This window comes from Lolium perenne, chromosome 3 (assembly GCF_019359855.2).
Source record: "Lolium perenne isolate Kyuss_39 chromosome 3, Kyuss_2.0, whole genome shotgun sequence".
In the NCBI taxonomy this organism is placed as follows: Eukaryota; Viridiplantae; Streptophyta; class Magnoliopsida; order Poales; family Poaceae; genus Lolium; species Lolium perenne.
In genome coordinates this window covers 34,861,637-34,867,636 of record NC_067246.2, presented here as the reverse complement: position 1 = coordinate 34,867,636, position 6,000 = coordinate 34,861,637, and the positions used below count along the sequence as shown (strand labels likewise).

The window sequence follows — 6,000 nt, the reverse complement described above, 5'->3', positions numbered from 1 at the left end:
GCCCCCTCTCCTTATATAGGGGAGAGGGTGGCTTACAACGGAAGGAACCCTAATGGCATCTTGTATGATATAAGCTACTTTATAAAGCTTCTTTGGCCCGGATGACTCCGGTCTTGACTTTAATCAGGAGGAGATGACCTCTTCCGGCACCTTTTACGTCATCTTGATCCTTTGGCGTCAGGGCTTCGATTAAAGCTACTTTGCTTCGCTCATCCTTGTCCTCTAGTCCTTTGGAGAATGTTTGACCAGAGTGCCGACAGGCTATAGTGAAACTCATGCCGGTACTCCGGTATCTTTTATGTTTACCGAACTCCGGTATACCCCTCCTGGTTATACCGGTATGCCTTAACTTGGCACTTACCAACTTAAACGAACCATCCAGATTAACCTTTAATCCGGTATCTTAAGAGAAATATGGCTACTTTGCCATACCTTTGGCCTACCGGGGGCCATCCCCCCGACAAATACACCGACCAGGTCGGTGCCTAACAGGCACCACACACTGTTGTCGGGTATCGGGCCTGGCCCATTTACGTTTTTCCTGTCTTTTCGTTTTTCTGTTTCTGTTTTTTTCTTTCCTTTTGTTTGTTTATTTGTTTTCTTTTTTGTTTCCTTTTCTTTCCTGTTTATTTTTCTTTTTTGTTAAAATTCAAAATTTTCATATTCGAAATTAGTTCAAATTAAAACATGTTCAAATCCGAAAATAGTTCAAATTTAAAATTTTCAAGTCTGAAAAATTTTCAAATTGAAAAGTGTTCAAATTTTGAAAATATTCAAATTTAAAATTATCCTTATTCGAAAAATGTTCATATTCGAAAATGTTTAAATTCAAAAAATGTTCAAATTTCGAAAAAAACCAAAAGTCTGAAAAATGTTCAAGTTTGAAAAACGTTCAAATTTTGAAAATATTTATATTTCATAAAAAACTAAAATTTTAAAATTCCAGATTTTATAGAATCAGCCTTTTGAAAACATAAAAAGAAAAATAGAATAGAAAAAACAAAAGGAATAAAATAAAATAAAATAAAAGGCAGGGGAATGTTGGGCCGGCCTAACAACCCACCTGGGGGGGGGGGGGTGCGGTGCGTGGTCCGTGCCGACCAGGTCGGCATACAACACCCCCCTATAGGAGGTGCCCAAGCCCTATGTCAAGAGTTGTACCTTCCGAACACCATCCCCGGGGGTCCATCGAACTCGTCAACACCAGGCCGATCGCACATGGCCATCGCGCGAACTAGATATGTACAATGGGTATTCAAATTTAGGCAAAAGATCGCAGCCTCAGCCTCGTTGTGCCGCTGAATTAAATTTATTGTAGATGTTATGAGCAAGGAGGACAGCCAGATTGGTTTAACTCAGCAGGCTGAATACCATGTAATTTTTCTTGGCCAAATATAATGGTGAGACCTGAATACCTATGATTAATAAGCTTGTGTCCGCCACTAACACGTGACGTCCCTATTGGCATTTTGGCAATCCATACAAATCGTTGTATCGCGTGGTTGCTATATCAATTTGGCTGCACCGAAATCTATTTGGAGGAACATCTTGTCAACGCCACCGGTCCACGAGTTAGTTGTTAGCGTTGTTACCTAGAGCCGTGAGTTTTACTAATTAGTAGATGCAGATCACGCGCACACCCGACGTACGAATTGGCCAAAGGCGAGCGGCGGCTCCTAGCCACGGCAAGCCTCTTGCCCGTTGACAGCCGTGTTCGTCTTGTCACGATCCACCGATCGCGGCTTCAGTTCGGTTGATCAGGAGCTAGCTCCCTTCTCCTCTGTGCTCCCGCCGTTGTGTAGGCTGGCGCACACACTCTGCGTGCCAAAACAAACTGAAAGAGAGGCGTGTGAGCTGGGAGCTGGAGCTCATGACATAAGAAACGCGTTGGCGAAGACGTAAACACACGCAGGGCACCGCCGATGGAATTCGGTCGACGCTGCGGTCTGACGTGTGTGCTTGTTAGTAGGGGTGAAAATCCGGTTCCTCTAAACACACCGGCCTAAATACAGCCCAAGATTTATCAAATTGACTAGTAATAAATTTTCCAAAATTTCATTCAGTATTACTATTTCCCAAAATCTGATGGCAAGTAGTTTATTGCATTACAGGTAGCATATATTTTCCTACGTGGTGCTTCCCTCCTGACTTTTATGTCATGTTTGAAAAAAATATTATGTGAGGTCTTTAGCAATACAATTGTTCTTCTGCTAGAAATTGCTTTCAAGTATATCTTATGGGCATGACTAATTTTTAGACGAGCTTAATTCCCAGTCAAGTGATGTCATCCAATAATTTAGTAGCGCGTGAACCATTTACTCACTTGTGATATAAATATCTGAATTACAACCTAACTGTTAACTAGAAAAGTCTCAGTTGCAACTCGACTTGCAAGTGGAAAATCTCAATTGGCAATAAAAAAAATCTGAGTTGCAACCTCATTTGCAAATGAAAACCTTAGTTTCAACTCCACTCGCAACTCATGATGCGCATGAATCGCGATGCACATCTACTAGTTGTGAACTTCACTAATCACTAAGCTAGTTCTGAGTTAGCAATTCCGGTATTTTATAAAAAAAAAGCTGAGTTGTAACCTCATTTACAAATAAAAATCTTAGTTTTATCTCCACTTGCAACTCATGATGCGCATGAATTGTGATGGACATCTATTAGTTGCGAACTTCACTAATCAATAAGCTAGTTCCGAGTTAGCTGAAAATTAGCAATTATTGTATTTCATAGAATATTTTATTGACTTGAGATTTTGAAAAATATTCTTTGTTTATGTGTGTTTGTGTGTGTGTGTGAATGAAACAAGTTTTGATGCAACTGATCATGTAGAATGCATGACATTACATTCCTGTTCTTTTCCTTTTTATATTTCTTCGATATATGAACGGCAACACTACATGTGGTGAACGGCGCTTAGCTAAGGAATTACATGCTGGGCTTAATGCTAAAAACACCTTATGATGATTGTAACAATATATGTTTTACGTTGAAAATGTAAATATTGTTCTCTAAATATTATCAAAGCTTACAAAGTTTGATTTCCATTATACTCGGAACGCAAACTGGTTTTTTTTTTCGGAGGAACGCAAACTGATTTACAAAGTTTACAGAGGGAATGCCACTCTGCACGTCTGTAAGCAAACTGCGTAGTGTTAGAATGAAGTAGTGTTACCGAGTAACTACTCCGCCCAGTTGTGTAAAGAAGAATACAGCAGTCGGTACTTGCATATATACGTGCGACGTCGTCGGCTAGCTAGCTAGTTCGACCCAGTCGCTCCACCGACGGGGCGAGCGATGACGACGATCCTGCTTGACGTTCCTCTGCCGCCACAAAGGAAACCAACGATCGCATCGGACTGCCGGACGGCCAAGTTTAAGAGCCCAGGCTCCTCACCGGGTTCATCGACCCTCCCGACACCGGCCCGATCACCAGCCCCAGCGTCCCCACCGCCGCTCCAATGGCCATCCCTCCCGCCGCCTTGCTCTGCATGCAATGCAACAACGGACGATACTGTTAGTTAACGTTGCAGCGGCGGGACGACGAGTATGTGAAACTGTATACGCACGGCGGAGCTCCTGGCGACGGTGGCGATGACGATCATGAGCACGGCGGAGGCGAGGAGCTCGAGGAGGAACGGCAGCCGCGCGCCGGCGCCCGGCGGCCTGGGCACGGTGCCGTAGAAGTCCTCCTCGCGCGCCCGCATGACGGCGTTGACGGAGAGGCAGGCGAGCACGGAGGCGCCGAGCTGGGCCGCGGCGTAGAGCGGGAGCTTGCGCCACGGGAAGTAGCGGAAGGCGGCGAAGGTGACGGTGACGGCTGGGTTGAGGTGCGCCGGGCCCATCCAGCCCAGCACGAAGGCGACGGTGAGGCCGACGACGAGGCACACCGTCGGGAACGAGAGCGCGTGCCGGGTCTCCTGCATCACCGCCGCCGTGCACGACCAGAACACCACCAGGAACGTCGCCACGCCCTCCAGCACCAGCTTCACTCACACGATCGATCGATCGATCACAAGTTAACTAAAACATGCCAGTTGACAGTGTCAGTTGTTAGCTCGTTTCTCTGTACCTCCCGTATGAGATTGCCAATGGCGAGACGATTGGTCCCGTGGCCGGCGGACGGTGGCAGGTCCTGGCCACGGCGAGCCTGCTCAAGGTCCTGCCCGTTCGCCGCGGCGAAGCGCTCGCCGTCGGTCATCTTGTCAAGATCCATGGTGGTGGACTTCACCGTTCCCTCGTGTGCTCCATTGCTCCCGCCAATATAAACGTCTCGGCCACCCACCGTGCATATGTAACGGGCTGGAGCAGATCAAGCCGCGGTGGCTGGAGCACACGCTCTTGGCGTCTCAGAAACTCAAGGGTAAAACGGGGGAATGCTGCTGCTAGTTCTGCTGCTTGCTGTTACGGGAGAGTGTGCACGTACTACGTACCGGATCAACTGAATTAACCATACTGCTGTTGCACTCGCTTTGTGTGCTGCTGCTTCTGGCCGGATAAAGATCCTCATCGTTCCTCCATCGTGTATTCTCTTAAAATCACAAACTAAAAAAACTGAGACGAAATGAAGAAAACCAAACGTCCCTCCTCTAGAATTTTATATGTTACTGATAGTACAAACTGTCTACAAAGCTTTATATTTTCTTAGTATATTAAACTGTTCTATAATGGAAAAAAAATTCAAGTGAAGCCAAACTTCGACGCTGCATAATCATTGAATATTTCAATTTCAAAAGACATTTAGAGCATCTCCACCGACACGCCTAATAGCAACCCCATATGAATTTGGGGGGCGATGACATTTTTAGGCTCACACTGGAGCGCCCAATGATGCGCCGGTATGTTTTCAAGCTCAATAAAACCGCCAGCACACCCTTACCGGCCCGTATGCACATGGCAGGAAACGGGCGCTAGCGCCTCGTGACACGCAGGATTTGGCATGTGTGGGGCCACCCAGGAAGTGAGACTAATCGCCTGTCATGTTTTAAAGGACCGCGTGGAGAAGGACGGACACCATCCTCAATGGCTTGCCAGTTCCCGAGGCTCTCGGTGCTCTTTACACGCTAGCGTGCAGTGGTTCAAATAGTAAATGTGATTTTTTTTCTGTGCCACCAAGCCTGCCCGGTTGCTCATGCACCACCCAAAGTGAATCATGTGTTTTCCGAGGAATAACACACACACGCCTAAGGTATGCACCTCCTCCCACTTGTACCCATCTGTAGCGTCAGTGGTGACAATAAGTTTTAACACCAGGAAGGCTAGTGCTTTTGCATCCACCGGGTCATCACCGCCATCACCACCATACCCTGTAACCATAACATGTCGGTGCCATTGATAAAGAAACAAATGTTGATTTTGGGATTGTCGTGCCAATGGACATTCCACAGGTTTGCGTAGGTGACCACCGGCACCCGATCTTTGCTAATGGTGATGTAACAAATGATTAGTTTCTCGGCACCTCTTGTTAGGGCATAAATCTCCATGGTAGAATAAAACCTAAGTTGATCTGCATCTTACCCTTGTATGGTCTACCCACCTTTCGGACAGCCAACCCTACACAGCGCCACATCATCCTGATCGTATATCAAGGAGGAGAGGATGCATGCGCTCGAGGTGGAGGCCCAAGAGAAGAATATATTTCAAATAAATTATGCCCCTTTGTGGCCTTGCTGTGATATATTTAGCTGCTTCCTCGAGAGCGCTGATACGTCTCCGACGTATCGATAATTTCTTATGTTCCATGCCACATTATTGATGATATCTACATGTTTTATGCATACTTTATGTCATATTTATGTATTTTCCGGCACTAACCTATTAACGAGATGCCGAAGAGCCAGTTGCTGTTTTCTGCTGTTTTTGGTTTCAGAAATCCTAGTAAGGAAATATTCTCGGAATTGGACGAAATCAACGCCCAGGGGCCTATTTTCACACGAAGCTTCCAGAAGACCGGAGGGGAGACGAAGTGGGGCCACGGGGCGCCGCCACACT

At 46.2% G+C, this 6,000-nt stretch overlaps 1 pseudogene; it reads right to left on the bottom strand.

Annotated features, from left to right (window-relative positions):
* Positions 1 to 3,269: 3,269 nt before the first annotated feature.
* On the bottom strand, positions 3,270 to 4,225 carry LOC127339076 (aquaporin NIP4-1-like; annotated as a pseudogene).
* Positions 4,226 to 6,000: the final 1,775 nt, after the last annotated feature.